General features: G+C 41.5%; 1 pseudogene; it reads right to left on the bottom strand.

The window, feature by feature from the left end:
* Nucleotides 1355–2044, bottom strand: LOC102176905 (annotated as a pseudogene).

The raw sequence follows: 16273 nt of genomic DNA, 5'->3' as shown, positions 1-16273 counted from the left end.
AGAAATAGATATTTTTCTGGAACTCTCTTGCTTTTTTGATGATCCAGAGGATGTTGGCAATTTGATCTCTGTTTCTTCTAAATCCAGCTTGAACATCTGGAGTTCATGGTTCACGTATTGCTGAAGCCTGGCTTGGAGAATTTTGAGCATTACTTAACTAGCATGTGAGATGAGTGCGATTGTGCGGTAGTTTGAGCATTCTTTGGCATTGCGTAGGGCCATAACAACAGTAACTAGGGGAATAATCGTCACATGGCCAGAAGGTAAGCAGTTTTACAGAAAAGTAAAAGGTTACTGAAAGGAATCCATGTATGCGTTCTGCCTCATGACCTCAGTCCTGAGAAATGTGTGCATCTCTGCTTGTTCCTGTTTTCCAAAAACTGATAAGGAACAGAGGGCCTTTGAGAAACAGAAAACAATATATAGGATTTCTTAAAATTAAAAGTTCCCTGACAATTCTCCCTTTTTTATTATTTTTATGAAAAAGGCCCTGACCAATTGACCAGTTTGTTTACTGTGAACAATTTATGTTGAAAGGCATTAGTATACAACAAATATAATTACCAGGACAAGTACCAATGTTACAGCATCAGACCCAATACTGTGAGTAATACTTTGGAACCATCTTTGAGGGTCTAGCCCAGATAATTGATCAGCTAGCTATTCAGCTAAAGTTTCCAAACTATTGGAAGAGAGCAGACTTTTAGAGACGGTTTCAAAGATTTTCTTTTGCAATAATTGTACAATTAGGGAAGCATTATCATGTATGTCTTGTAAGTGAAATTTAATTTGTTCTCAGTTATAAGCACTATAGTTGAACTGAACAGCAGTGATACAAAATTATGTAGAATTCCAATCACATTTTATTATTACTTGTTTTTGTAACTCTATGAATTGATCTCTGACTCATTGGATGGCTGTTTTTAGTTCCTGTATTTTATCTTGAATTTCCTCTTCTGAGCCTGATTGGCCCATATAATATGAGCATCTTTGGCCCAATTTTGAATAAAATTTTGTGTTTGAATTTAGGTTTGTAAAACAATGCCTGGGACAGCAGCAGTAGTGCAAATGGCTATTAATCCCAAAATGCCAAGAATTAACCATCCAATGAATCGTTTAAATCACTGGAGTAATTTAGTGAGTAGCCGAGAGGCAAGTCCTGCCATGGGACCCTCTTTCCAGGGATTCATATTTCAAAGAAACAGAGGAATTAAGACAAGTATACATTTTGTAATCTATACAAGTCACAAAACGTAGAGTCTTATTAAATTGTAAGTTCTCTATAGCTATAACAAAAGGAAGAGGAACACAAGCTTGTATAAAATATGAACGATAATAATGAAAGGAATAGTTACTATGAGCTGAAGAGCGAGCCCAGCAGAGCTATACCAGCCGAAGTCATGCCTATCAGGGACCAGCGGTTGAAGCGCCCCTGGCCCTTTTGGCTCTTGGCTGCTGTATTGTTTCCATAGAGTTTCACAAAAGTGTTCCAGCCGCCGTTCTCCTGGATCCAAGGCTCTAGGTGGTCATTTAGGTAAGTGGCCATCCAAGTTGTGATCTGACTCACCAATACCTGCATCTCCTTGTCTATGCTTTCTACGCAGTGTCCCACCAAAAGAAAAAAAGGCCATGAGTCCCAGTTCACCCCGTCCCGGAAGAGTTCATACATTTCTTGTTCAAAGCTCTGATATGCTGTCCCTGGGGTGATGTGGAGCTGGGACGTCAGGTCGCTGAATGTCTGTTGGTACCTCAGTTTGAACTCATTGTCTGTCTCCCTCAGGATTTGCTTTACTGTTGTCATGGGGATCACTTTCCAGGCATCCAAGCTTCTGCTGTGGCCAGTGGCTCCACTCACCACAGGCTATCTGCCAGGTGCCAAGATGGGTTGTCATTGATGGCATTTGGGGTTTCCATATCTGATATTGTCCCTTCTGAGCTCTCAGTTCTGTTCTCTTCCACATCATCAAATTGACTCCAGTTGTATCCTTTCTGGGAAAGCTTGTAAGAGAAAGCCAACCACCAGCTCTCAGTTGCTCTGAGACATTTTTATAATAAGGATGAGTTCCATCAGTCTATTGTCTAAAATACCTGTAGTAAAAAGGGGGTTATGTATATAGGTCCAATAAGTATGATTAATTAATTCAGCTTGAGCGGGGTCGCGGGGGCGGTGGGGGTGGTGGGGGGCAGGAAGCAAGCAAAGCAAGCATAGCAACAAAAATATTTTCCAGATTCCAAGGCATTCCCTGTTGAGAAACCAGATTTTCAGCTTGATCAGAAAGGGTTTTTGTTTATCCCTAGGTAAGGAGATCATAAGGTCGATGACGTTGAGGGCGGTGTTTCTTGGAGATTTTTAGAATCGCCATGGATTGTATTGGAATTTTTTCTTCCTGGGAATTTGGCCATTTTTTTCTCTATTTTGAACATCCGATGCTCCCCTGAGGTGGATCTTTCGAAGAGGAAGCCAGTTGATTTCATTGGATCTATCTGGAGAAATACAAGCATACCCCTTTCCCTGTAAGATTAATTTCCTAGATTTCCAATGTTTAGTTAGCCTGTCTTGATACGAAATGGGCAGAGGAAGAGAAATGTCTTTCAATTCTTAGAAATGTTTTTCTGCTTATGTCAAGATAACTCCTTGTGGTAAGTTTTTAAAAATTCATAACAAATAAAGCTGTATTAACAATAGTTATAGGATTAAAGAATATCTTGCATTTGGAATCCAGTAAAGTTTGCTCTGGATAGAGAAGATAGAATTGTTCCTGTGTATTCCTCCTTTTTAAATTTTATTATTCGTAGTTTCAATGTGTGAAATGGGGGAAGTGTGGTCCCTAATAAGAGATTGTAATTCAAGAAAAAGTTGTTGAATAATAGATTGATTAGAATTTATGGTAGAAGTTTTTATATTTTTTAATACAAAAACTGAATATGAGGAGTTAGAAATTATATTGATAGGGTAAGGATGTAGGTGAATAACCTGAATAAGAGCATATAATTCATTTTGTTGAACAGAATGAAATTTAGTATAAAAGACTTTATATTCTTTGAGACACCAAAATGAGGCTTTGGTGTTTTTAGTCCCATCTATATAGAAAACATCAGCTTGAGGTATAGGTTGTGATGTAACAATAAATTCAGTATTTTTCAGTTGAGATAATAAATTCAGTTGAGATAATAAATTCAGTATTTTTAAAGAAATTTTAAAGTTTATTAGCAGGATAATGAAATGAAATTTCTCTAAAATAGTCTGAGCAGGCTATTTGGAAATCGGTAGAAGTTTGTAATGCATTTTCAAATTGAGCATTATTAATAGGCAATATAATTTGGTGAGGATCGGAGCCAATTAAAGTCTTAGTTTTTTTATTGATAATTATTAGAGCGATCAGATCAAGATAGTGTGGAAGGGACTTTGTCTCTTTAAAATGGGTATATATCCATTTTATTGGGTGTTCTTGTTGCGCAAGAAGTCTTGTGGGAGAATGGAGAGAGGGGAGTATTAGCAACTCTAAAGGCAATTCAAGTCTAATATGAGTAAGAAATTGTTTTTGTATAATTCATTTTGTATTTAACAGTCTTTTGTGTGTGTGTCTCTTGTGAAAATGAATGAGGGCTATTTAAATCGGATCTCCTTTTAAAGTATTAAATAGATTAGTCAGTTGATAATTTGCAATACTTGCTGCTGCTGCTAAGTCACGTCAGTCATGTCCGACTCTGTGCGACCCCATAGACGGCAGCCCACCAGGCTCCTCCATCCCTGGGATTCTCCAGGCAAGAACACTGGAGTGGGTTGCCATTTCCTTCTCCAATGCAGGAAAATGAAAAGTGAAAGTGAAGTCACTCAGTCGTGTCCAACTCCTAGCCACCCCCATGGACTGCAGCCTACCAGGCTCCTCTGTCCGTGGCATTTTCCAGGCAAGAGTACTGGAGTGGGTTGCCGTTGCCTTCTCTTTGCAATACCTAAAGAGGGTCTAATCCAGTTTATATTGTCTGAAAGTTTTTGAAAATCATTCAAGGTTGATAATTTATCAACACGAATCTGTGTTAGTTGGGGAGTAACATGTTGTCTATTAACAATAGATCTTAAGTAATGGTGAAGTGAAGTGAAGTCGATCAGTCGTGTCCAACTCTGCAACCCCGTGGACTGTAGCCGACCAGGCTCCTCCGTCCATGGGATTCTCCAGACAAGAATACTGGTGTGGTTTGCTGTTTCCTTCTCCAGGGGATCTTCCCGATCCAGGGATCGAACCCGGTTCTTCCACATTGCAGGCAGACTCTTTAACCTCTGAGCCACCAGGGAAGCCCCTAAGTAATGGTAAGGTCTAGAGGTTTGATTCTTTTCAGGGGCAATGATTAATCTAGAGTCTTTCAAGCATTGTTGAGCTATGTCAACATTTCTTGAGTTTTTAAAACAGATGGAGCCAAAGACAATATATGATCTATATAATGAATAACAAGAAAGTCAGGAAATTGTTTTCTCACAGGTTCAAAGGCTTTGGCTACATAATATTGACATATGGTGGGAGAATTTATCATTTTTTTGAGGCAATACAGTCTATTGATATCGATTATGAGGCCCAATATGATTAGGAAAAGGAAGAGAGATGGCAAATCTTTCTCGGTCTAGAGGGCGTAAAGGTATAGTATAAAATCAATTTTATAAATCTATAATAATAATATGTCAGTTTTTAGGAATAATGGTAGGTGATGGAATTTTTGGTTGCAATGTACCCATAGGTTTTGTAGATATATTAACTTTTTGAAGGTGTGTTAAAAGATGCCAGTGTCAGATTTTTTTTTTTTACAAAAATGGGAGAATTTCAAGAACAAGATTCTTTAATATGTTTTAATTTCAAATGTGTATTGATAAGTTTTTTTAGTAGCCTCTAGTTTTTCTTTTGTAAGAGGCCATTGTTCTGTCCAAATAGGCTTGTCATCTTTTCAAGTTATTTTAATAATTGCATTGTTTGTTAAGTGAGCAGTACAGTGGCCCCTAGCAAAAATGTGGAATACATATTTGAGTTTGTCATTGCATAAGGAAATCTTTTATTAAATTAAGAGATGCATCTATCATGTAGGGTTGTAATGTTGTAGGCTGGCCTTCTGGTCCCTCGTATGGATATATTTGGACATTTTGATAAACCTCTTATATTTCGGTTTGAGAAACTCCTGCAATTTGGCAAGAAATTTTCTGTATAGGCCAAGATTTGGGCCATAAATGTTTGGAAATAATAGTAATATCAGATCTAGTATCAAGGAGGCCAGAAAAAATTTTGCCATTAATTTTGATATTTATATTTGGTTGGGTATATTCAGATATTATTGATGTCCATAAGGATTGTTTTTTATCTGAATTGTCAAATACACCTGTCTGTACATCATTAGTGGAGTTAATAGAAATGTAAGATAAAGGAATTAATTGAGCAATTTTGTTTCCCTTTTTGAATTGCCATAATATCTGAGATGACATCATAATTGGAATTTCTCTCTTATAATTTGAATCAATTACTCTAGAGTGAACAGTATTGGCCAAATAAAAGACCGAAGGTTTGTGGGGGTAGGGGTCCAAAAAAGTCCGGTAGGTATTTTAGAAGGGAAAAAGGAGAAAATCATTTAGGGCTAGCATATCGACAGTAGCATTGCCAGATGTTGAGGGTTTGAGGGAAAAGATGGAGTTTGCCCCTGGTTTTTGTTGATGGGGACCTGGGGAGTCCCCAGCTTGGAGTTTCCCAAAATAGGCTTTCCTATAATATCATATTTAGATTGACATTCTCTGGCCCAGTGTATCCTCTTATGGCAATAAGGGCAAATTTTTGGAGGTTTTTTTTAACATTTTTAATTTTTTCTGTGTGCTTTTTAGCAGAATCCTTTTTTAAATGAATTTTATCCCCATATCTAAAACATCTTTCATATCCCTTTTTAAAGGTAGCAACCATTGTCTCAGTTAACATATGTATTTTTTGAGTTTCTGGTCCTAAATTGTGATAAGCCTTTAAATAATCAACAAGAGTCTCGATCTCATGAATTGGAGCGGTAGCTCTTTAACATTTTTGGTTTGCATTTTTATAAGCAAGCAGTTTTTCTAGCTGCATTTTGGCCTCTTCTCTGATAACATTATGGGAAATAGCAACTTTGAATGAGCTAAAAAATCAGCATAGGCTTCATTAGGTCCTTGAAATATTTTTGGGTAGCTATCTTTAGGTTTCATTGACTTCTAGCTTTCCAGGGGGGAACACAAGGTTGGGGTTTACCCATATCCATATTTTGGGCTCAAAATCTGATCCATCTTTATTAAGGTCGGGTGGCTCAACTATTTGGAGTTTATATCTGGCAAGGTTTTGTTCGGCTAAAGACAGGTGTGACATGGTAAAGGCTAGAAAGGACTCGTTTTTTATGTCCCAGTCTAGTAATCTAGAAAGCCTTCCTCGTGAAGGAGATTGAGTAGATAGTGTTTTCTCATAAATATGAGTATGTGTTAAAGGCTTATCATTGTCGTTAAGGAAAGTATTGTTATCTTTGAAGAGTCATTGTTAGAGTCATTCTGTCTTTGAGTTGAGAGGACTTTCAGTTTGGCGTCCTTTGTAAGAGGAGGAGGAGCACTTGGGGTAGCCGGAGCAGGGCTGGTGGGATAATTTTGAAATCTTTTATGTTGTTTTAATTGGGCCTTTTGTAAAGTATTATCATCTAATTTATATTCATGTAACAAGTGTTCTGCCTGTTGTCGAATATTGGGGCGGGGGGCGGGCTAGAATTTTCTTGAAATGGCAAAATCATGGCTTTAGTGTGGGCCCATAAGGGCCAGAAATCTATTGGAATATTTTCCCCCCATCTTGTGGTTCATTTAACATTCTTTCCAACTTGGTTCCAAATCTTTAAATCAAAATTGCTTTCATTAAGGAACCAGGGATTATGTTCAATTAGTTTGGAGACAAGCCTTTAATCACTGACGCAAAACCAAAAGTCCTTGAACCTTAAATAAATGATGAAGCAAAGTAGAAAAGTGGTGGGGCTTTCCTGCCGTTTGTCCCATAACCCTGCACTTACTGACCTCAGTAGGTCCACAGTCACTCTGTCTGCTTGCCAAGGGCGTACTCCAGGTCCCTGTTCAGATGCCACTTGATATGGTCTTCTTGACAGACTAGAACCTGGGGACAGGAGTCAAGGAAAAGAAGGCGAAGAAAAGAAGGACGCAGGGGACCCAAGTCTCTAGTGGAAAAAGGGTGCTTTATTCATGGCAGTGTGTGCTTATATATTGTAACACAAGGAAGCTTTAGGCAAAAAATAAAGTAAAAAACACTGAAAACAGAAGCATAACAACAGTAACTAAGGGAATAACAATAGTCACAGGGCCATAACAACAGTAACTAGGGGAATAACAATCGTCACAGGGCCAGAAGACAATCCATGTATTGGAAATAGGAACATGACTAAGTAGTTTTACAGAAAAGTAAAAGATTACTGAGAGGAATCCAAGTATACATTCTCCCTCATGACCTCAGTCCTGAGAACTGCGTGCAGCTCTGCTCATTCCTGTTTCCCAGGAACTGATAAGGAACAGAGGGCCCTTGAGAAACAGAAAACAACATGTAGGATTCCTTAAAATTAAACGTTCCTTGACACAGGTGAATACAGCAGACGAGGCACAACCTTGTGCCCAATGTGTTTAACTTCTGAAGCGTTAATTGCGCGATATGTAGTCAGGCATTGTCACGGAGAATTGGGCCTTTTCTGTTGACCAGCACCACCTGCATGCATGGCAGTTCTCAGTGCATCCTATTGATTTGCTGAGCATACTTCTCAGATGTAATGGTTTCATCAGGATTCAGAAAGCTGTCATGGATCAGACCAGCAGGAGACCATCAGATAGTGACCATGACCTTTTTTGGTGCAAGTTTGGCTTTGGGAAGTGCTTCAGAGCTGCATCTCGGTCCAACCACTGAGCTGGTCCTTGACAGCTGTCATATAAAAGTCACTTTTTGTGACATGTCACAATCCAATTGAGAAACAATTTGTTGTGTAGAATAAGAGAAGATGCCACTTCAAAATGATGATTTTTTTGATTTGCGGTCAGCTCATGAGGCACCCAGCTCTTTCAACTTTCCAATTTGCTTCAAATGCCAAACAACCATAGAATGGTTGACACTGACTTCTTGGGCAACTTCTCGTGCAGTTGTAAAAGGATCAGCTTCAGTGACTGCCCTCAACTGGTCGTCAACTTCCGATGGCCGGCCACTTCTTTCCTCATCTTCAAGGTTCTCATCTCCTTTGCAAAACTTCTTGAACCACCACTGTACTGTATGTTCATGAGCAGTTCCTAGGCCAAATGCCTTGTTGGTATTGCAAGTTGTCTCTGCTGGTTTACAACCCATTTTGAACTTGAATAAGAAAATTGTTTGAATTTGCTTTTTGTCTATCATTTTCCTAATCTAAAATAAACATAAAATACCCAGCAATAAGTTATCAGCAAAAAAAAGGAAGAAATGAACATTAAAATGACATCTAACATAACATTTGTTTAAGAATGTATTCCAATAGCAAATGGCAAAGTTGAACAATGCAAAACCGCAATTACTTTTGCACCAACATAACAGGGTATCAATAAATTCTATTTAATGTATTATAAGAGTTCCAAAGAATAGCAAGGAGAGATAAGAAAGGCTTCCTCGGCGATCAATGCAAGGAAATAGAGGAAAACAACAGAAAGGGAAAGACTAGCGATCTCTTCAAGAAAATTAGAGATACCAAGGGAACATTTCATGCAAAGATGGGCTTGATAAAGGACAGAAATGGTATGGACCTAACAGAAGCAGAAGATATTAAGGAGAGGTGGCAAGAATACAAAGAAGAACTGTACAAAAAAGATCTTCATGGCCCAGATAATCACAATGGTGTGATCACTCACCTAGAGCCAGACATCCTGGGATGTGAAGTCAAGTGGGCCTTAGGAAGCATCACTACGAACAAAGCTAGTGGAGGTGATGGAATTCCAGTTGAGCTATTTCAAATCCTGAAAGATGATGCTGTGAAAGTGCTGCATTCAATATGCCAGCAAATTTGGAAAACTCAGCAGTGGCCACAGGACTGGAAAAGGTCAGTTTTCATTCCAATCCCAAAGAAAGGCAATGCCAAAGAATGCTCAAACTACCACACAATTGCACTCATCTCACACACTAGTAAGGTAATGCTCAAAATTCACCAAGCCAGGCTTCAGCAATACGTGAACCATGAACTTCTAGATGTTCAAGGTGGATTTAGAAAAGGCAGAGGAAACAAAGATCAAATTGCCAACATTCTCTGAATCATTGAAAAAGCAAAAGAGTTCCAGAAAAACATCTATTTCTGCTGTATTTGGAAGGAATGATGCTAAAGCTGAAACTCCAGTACTTTGGCCACCTCATGCAAAGAGTTGACTCATTGGGAAAGACTCTGATGCTGGGAAGGATTGCAGGCAGGAGGAGAAGGGGACGACAGAGGATGAGATGGCTGGATGGCATCACTGAGTCAATGGACATGAGTCTGAGTGAATTCCGGGAGTTGGTGATGGACAGGTAGGCCTGGTGTGCTGCGATTCATGGGGTCGCAAAGAGTCAGACACGACTGAGCGACTGAACTGAACTGAACTGAACTGCTTTATTGACTATGCCAAAGCCTTTGACTGCGTGGATCACAATAAACTGTGGAAAATTCTGAAAGAGATGGGAATACTAGACCACCTGACCTGCCTCTTGAGAAATCTGTATGCAGGTCAGGAAGCAACAGTTAGAACTGGACATGGAACAACAGACTGGTTCCAAATAGGAAAAGCAGTACGTCAAGGCTGTATATTGTCATCCTGCTTATTTAACTTCTATGCAGAGCACATCATGAGAAACGCTGAGCTGGATGAAGCACAAGCTGGAATCAAGATTGCCAGGAGAAATATCAGTAAACTCAAATATGCAGATGACACCACCCTTACGGCAGAAAGTGAAAAGGAACTAAAAAGCCTCTCAATGAAAGTGAAAGAGGAGAGTGAAAAAGTTGGCTTAAAGCTCAACATTCAGAAAACTAAGATAATGACATCTGGTCCCATCACTTCTTGGGAAATAGATGGGGAAACAGTGGAAACAGTGTAAGACTTTATTTTGTGGGGCTCCAAAATCACTGCTGATGGTGATTGCAGCCATGAAATTAAAACACACTTACTCCTTGGAAGGAAAGTTATGACCAACCTAGACAGCATATTAAAAAGCAGAGACATTACTTTGCCAACAAAGGTCCATCTAGTTAAGGCTATGGTTTTTCCAGTGGTCATGTATGGATGTGAGAGTTGGACGGTGAAGAAAGCTGAGCGCCAAAGAATTGATGCTTTTGAACTGTGGTGTTGGAGAAGACTCTTGAGAGTCCCTTGGACTGCAAGGAGATTAAACCAGTCAATCCTAAAGGAGATCAGTTCTGGGTGTTCATTGGAAGGACTGATGCTGAAGCTGAAAGTCCAATACTTGGCCACTTCATGGGAAGAGTTGACTCATTGGAAAAGACCCTGATGCTGGGAGGGATTGAGGGCAGGAGGAGAAGGGGATGACCAAGGATGAGATGGCTGGATGGCATCACTGACTTGATGGACATGTGTTTGGGTACACTCTGGGAGTTGGTGATGGATAGGGAGGCCTGGCGTGCTGAGATTCATGGGGTCACAAAGAGTTGGACACGACTGAGCGACTGAACTGAACTGAACTGAAGGCACTGTTTACTATCAAGCATTTCCATACTTCAGGTATTTCAGAGTCATTCATCAGTGTGACCATTAGATAAACTTTCCAAGCTAATATATGGTTTCCTAGTTTCATCTTGGTACAGATATTTGTTCTACTAGCAATTATTTAATAAACATAAATATGAATCTATATGAGGAGCTCACCATTTTCAAGTGATCTCAGACTTGCTTACTCACTTTTTCTATTTGATTTGTCAAAGCCAGTTATTTTTTTAGGAGATGTATATTTGTATCTAATCTGCTATAATCTAGGCTGTATTTCAGTGTTGGTTGGGCTTCCTTGATGGCTCAGATGGTAAAGAATCTACATGCAATGCAGCGAGCCCAGGTTCAATCCCCGGATTGGGAAGATCTTTTGGAAAAGGTAATGGCTACCCACTCCAGTATTCTTGCCTGGGAAATCCCATGAACAGAGGAAAGTAGGTGAAAGTATTAAATGATACAGTTTTGAATAAGACTTCTGGTGATATTTTATCCCTGGTTTATATTTAAGGTATCTATACATTTATATGGGGCTTCCCTGGTTGCTCAGAGGTTAAAGCATCTGCCTGCAATGCAGGAGACCCGGGTTCGATCCGTTGGTTGGGAAGCTCCCCTGGAGAAGGAAATGGCAACCCACTCCAGTATTCTTGCCTGGAGAATCCCATGGACAGAGGAGCCTGGCAGGCTACAGTCCATGGGGTCACAAGAGTTGGAGATGACTTAGCAACTAAACCACCACCCACCACAATACATTTATATAAAAGCAGGCCCACACATTTAGTTGTACGGTTTGTGCACTGCACAATGGTACCCAGTTGGGGAGGAGGTTAGTACAGCCTAAGCCTGTCACTGTATTGCCTTAGAAGGGTTGCATCTCTCACAACACACTTTTTTCCGATTTCTGAGTGAAAGGGGCTGTATAGGTCAGCAGAAATCCCGTTCATGAGAAGGAAGTTTAGCAAAGCTGGGACTTCTTTTGTCATTAGTCTTAAATGATACTGCAGTACATTTCTACTCCAAGTCTGGGTAGTTTACAAGCGTAAAAGCTAGTAGTTTTCTTCTCTTTTTCCAAGAATCTATTTTTATCTACTTCCGTGGCTTCTTCAGGTTCCAGCTGTGGCGCGTGGGATCTTTGTCGCATCGCATGGGATTTTCTGTTACAGCACACGGGCTCTCGGGTTGGGGACCATGGGCTCAATAGTGGTGGCGTGGGGGCTTAGTTGCCCCATGGCATGTGGGATCATTGCTCCCCAACCAGGGACCAAACCCATGTCCCCTGCATTGCAAGGTGGATTCCTAACACTGGACCACCAGGAAAGTAGTCCTGCTTTTCAATTAAACAGTCATGATCCATAAATACACAGCTTTCTTAACTTTAGGAGCTCTAGAGTAAACGCATGAACCTTCCAGCTTCACACAATGTAGGGGGACATACATATGTCTAGGGTCCTATCTTTGGCAATGACCAAAGTACCTTATAAGATATAAAACAAATTAGAATTTCCTATAACTCACCTAGTGTTCCAAATCACAGCTTTTCAAAATAGGCTTTCCTAGCCAAGTATGCATGAATTGATAGTTTCAGTTGCTGCTGACCATAAGGTGTTCTTCAGGTAGTCCCATCTAGTGTGTCAGGAAGGGGCAGCCTTGCCTGGATCAACAGACAGATGCTGGCTAGAGGTAAACCAGGACCCTTACCTGACAGAACACAATGTGGACTGTACTTTGTAAAAGGATGTTGGAAAAGGAATTAAGATTGCTTCAATCCCACCTCTGAAGAGTACACGCTTTTCTACAGCCACCTGGCCACACACACCCCGTACACAGATGCATCGTCATTTGATTTACTGGATTCTTATTACACTTACTCTGGGCTCAGTTCTGGGATGTTTGAGATTTTTTTTCCACTTTTTTTTTTTTTTGCTTCAACCCGTGACTAAGATACAGAATGGATCTATTTGAATGACAGAGAAGTCAGAACCAGCCTAACTGGTTGGGTGACCTAGTCCCAAAATAAGGCTTGATTCTCAAAGGAAAATGTGGAGAAAGCATAAAAAGAGAAAAAGGATTCATTTCTTTTTTTATAGATTATTTTTTCATATTTATTTTTGGCTGTGTTGGGTCTTAGTTGCAGCATATGGGCTTCTTTCCAGTTGTGTGCAAGCTTAGTCCCCCCGAGGCACGCGGGATCTTAGTTCCCTGAGCAGGGACCAAACCAGAATTCCCTGCACTGGATGGTGGATTTTTTTTTTTTTTTTTTTTTTTGCGGCACTGGTTCTTCATTGCTGCAAATGGGCTTTCTCTAGTTGTGGGGTGAACAGGGGGTACTTTCTAGCTGCAGTGGCTTCTCGTACTGCAGGGCACAGTCTCTAGGGTGCATGGGCTTAGCTGCCCTGTGGCATGTGGAATCTTCCCAGACCAGGGATCAAACCCGTGTCCCCTGCATTGGCAGGCAGATTCTTTACCATTGGACCACCAAGGAATTCCCTGATGATTTGCTTCTTGAGCCCTACTATGTGGGGACCGTATGGCCCTGTGCAACCCAGTCAACAAACTTTGGAAAGCTGTGTCATGTTAGGTGCTAGGAGTACAGTGAATAAAACAGACACCCTGCCCTATGACACTTACAATCTAGTGTCTAATAAATAATCGTGCCAGTCATATTTGGGATGAGTGTCACAGAGGAAGGGTATAGGGAGCTCTGGGAGTGTGCCCTAGGAAACTGGAGAAGGGAAGACTTCCCTGAAGAAAGGGGGGAGAATGGACTAAAGGGAGCCAGTGTGGATGAAGGGACACCAGGTAGAAAGAGAATGTAGCAGTCTGAGCCAGAGATAATGGTGGGTGGGGTGCTAGAGATAGAAAAAAATCAAATATATCTGCGTCATACAGAAAGAAGCAGATTTGGGGGCAGTTATCATCAAGTAAGTTTCTGATGTGTTGAGTTTGAAGTCCATGTGAGATGCATATCCTGTTGGAGAGCTTCAGTCAGTCAGTCAGTCAGTTCAGTCGCTCAGTTGTATCCGACTCTTTGCGACCCCATGAATCGCAGCACACCAGGCCTCCCTGTCCATCACCAACTCCCGGAGTTCACTCAGACTCACGTCCATCGAGTCGGTAATGCCATCCAGCCATCTCATCCTCTGTCATCCCCCTCTCCTCCTGCCTCCAATCCCTCCCAGCATCAGAGTCTTTTCCAATGAGTCAACTCTTCGCATGAGGTGGCCAAAGTATTGGAGTTTCAGCTTCAGCATCATTCCTTCCAAAGAAATCCCAGGGCTGATCTCCTTCAGAATGGACTGGTTGGATCTCCTTGCAGTCCAAGGGACTCTCAAGAGTCTTCTCCAACACCACAGTTCAAAAGCATCAATTCTTCAGTGCTCAGCTTTCTTCCCAGTCCAACTCTCACATCCATATGTGAAGGAACTTAAGGATGGTGAAAAATGTGGATCTGGAGCTCAGCTGAGAGATTTGGGATGAAGACATGAATTTGAGAATCAAAAGCACACATGGCATTTTGTTGTTGTTTTTTGGTTGCTTTGGGTCTTCACTGCTGTGTGTAGGCTTTCTCAAATTGCGGTGAGTGAGGGCTACTCCTTTTTGCAGAGCATGGGCTTAGGCGTACAAGTTACAGTAGTTGCAGTTTCCTAAGTCACCAACCTATGAAGATACATCCCTGCCCAGTTCAGACCTGGGTCTCACCTCTCTCTCATATACAGTAGTTGCAGCATGCAGGCTCAGCAGCTGTGGCACACGGGCTTTAGCTGCTCCACAGCACGTGGAATCTTCCTGGACCAGGGATCGAACCCATGTCCCCTGCACTGGCAGGTGGATTCTTATTCACTGTGCCACCAGGGAATCCTGCTATACATGGTGTTTGAAGCTATGTGAGTGGATTACTCATGGAAGAGGGTCTCTGACTGAGTCCTAGAAACCAACCTATTTAAGGACTAGTTAGAGGAATTTTGAACAACAAAGTCACCTCCAACCAAAGAGAATAATCAGTCACCTGAAAAGGAAGCCTAGGGTAAGCGTCTATGGTTCCCAGCAGCTGGGCTGGGTTCAGCTGTGGCTGTTGGCAGGGCTGGCGATGTGGTCCTTCCTGGGGAGTGGAGTGAAGTAACTGACCCAGCACTGCACTGAGGCAGCAGGCTCCCTATTGGAGCCCATTGGCATTAGTCCCCACAGAGTGCTGTTACATATTTCATGCCCTTGTTGGTGTCTAACAGCCTAGCTTAGGATCCCGGTCCTCCACTGAAAAGATGTATGATTGTGTCCAAGTCACTTAAAACTAAATGTTGGATTATACATCTGTAAAATGTAGGACTGTCTTAAGGATTAGGACCATGCTGTAGTATGAATCTTAATTATATTGGATTTCCTTAATAGGATCATTCCTGTAAGAGTGCCTGGCCCAGGCCTGCCAGGGGTACCTTAAAGCTTCTGGACAGACCTGAGGAGTTAACCTCTCTTCTGGATCCCTCTCCCAATGGCCAATTCAACGTGGAACAAGGGATCATCCAACTTTCCTCCCCTTCCTGGTCATCTGGCCCAGAGAACCTGTTTGTCTTAGAGGTGGGTGCCTTATGCCACCTCAGTTTTTCAGACTAGGTGTGGCAGAACAAGCAATGGACCAAGACCTGTTATCCTAGATGAAAACAACCACCCATTGTAAAAGTGAGAGCTGAAAAGGAGTTCAGATTGCTTTAATTCTACCTCTGAACAATACCACTCTCAGAAACCACTCTGCCACCACGCCCAGTACATGTCTGTCATGAAGTTGCTCCCTGGCCCCTGGAGAACCTTCCTAGAAAGGTCATCACTGCCTGTCCTAAAGTCTGTCCACTTTATTCCAATAAACTTACCCTCATTTAACTTTCTCCCCACTTCAATTCATCTCCAAACTTCTCAAAGGACATTTCTGCTAGAGAGAAAAGATGAGTTTTTAGGGAGCTTGGAGAAAATGAGTTAAAATTAAGTCATTGGGCCAACCTAGATGGCCAGTAAGTCACCAACCTATGAAGATACATCCCTGCCCAGTTCAGACCTGGGTCTCACCTCTCTCTCATGGATCACCGTACCCCATCTCTGGGTTCCCCTCTTCCACTGTTACCCTCTCCGGCATCCATATCACACGGAGCTGCTATGATGGACTCTTTAAAACAGGTACGCACTTGTTAAAACTTCCAAAGGATCAAGTTAAAACTTGAGGTTCAAGGCCCCATCTCAGGAATCTCTAATTTATCTTTGCATCCTCAGCTCCAAATATTTACTCTGCCAACCACATTAAACTTGGAATGTTCCTCAGCCATGTCCTGTTTTTCCCCACCTCTGTACCTCTGCCCAGACTGCCCTCTCCCTCTCCACTGCTCCTTATCTGCTGGAAAAACTCCTTATCACCCCAAAACCCATGCGGTAGGTTAAATATGGTCACACATTTTTGGAACTGACATCTGGGCTGGTGTTGTGACTTGCTTTGACCAACAGAGTGTGGTGAAAATGACATGATGCGAGTTCTGATGCCCAGGCCTCAGGAGGCCTGTA

The sequence above is a fragment of the Capra hircus genome, chromosome 15, assembly GCF_001704415.2.
Source record: "Capra hircus breed San Clemente chromosome 15, ASM170441v1, whole genome shotgun sequence".
NCBI lineage: Eukaryota > Metazoa > Chordata > Mammalia > Artiodactyla > Bovidae > Capra > Capra hircus.
This window is presented reverse-complemented; position numbering and strand designations above follow the sequence as displayed.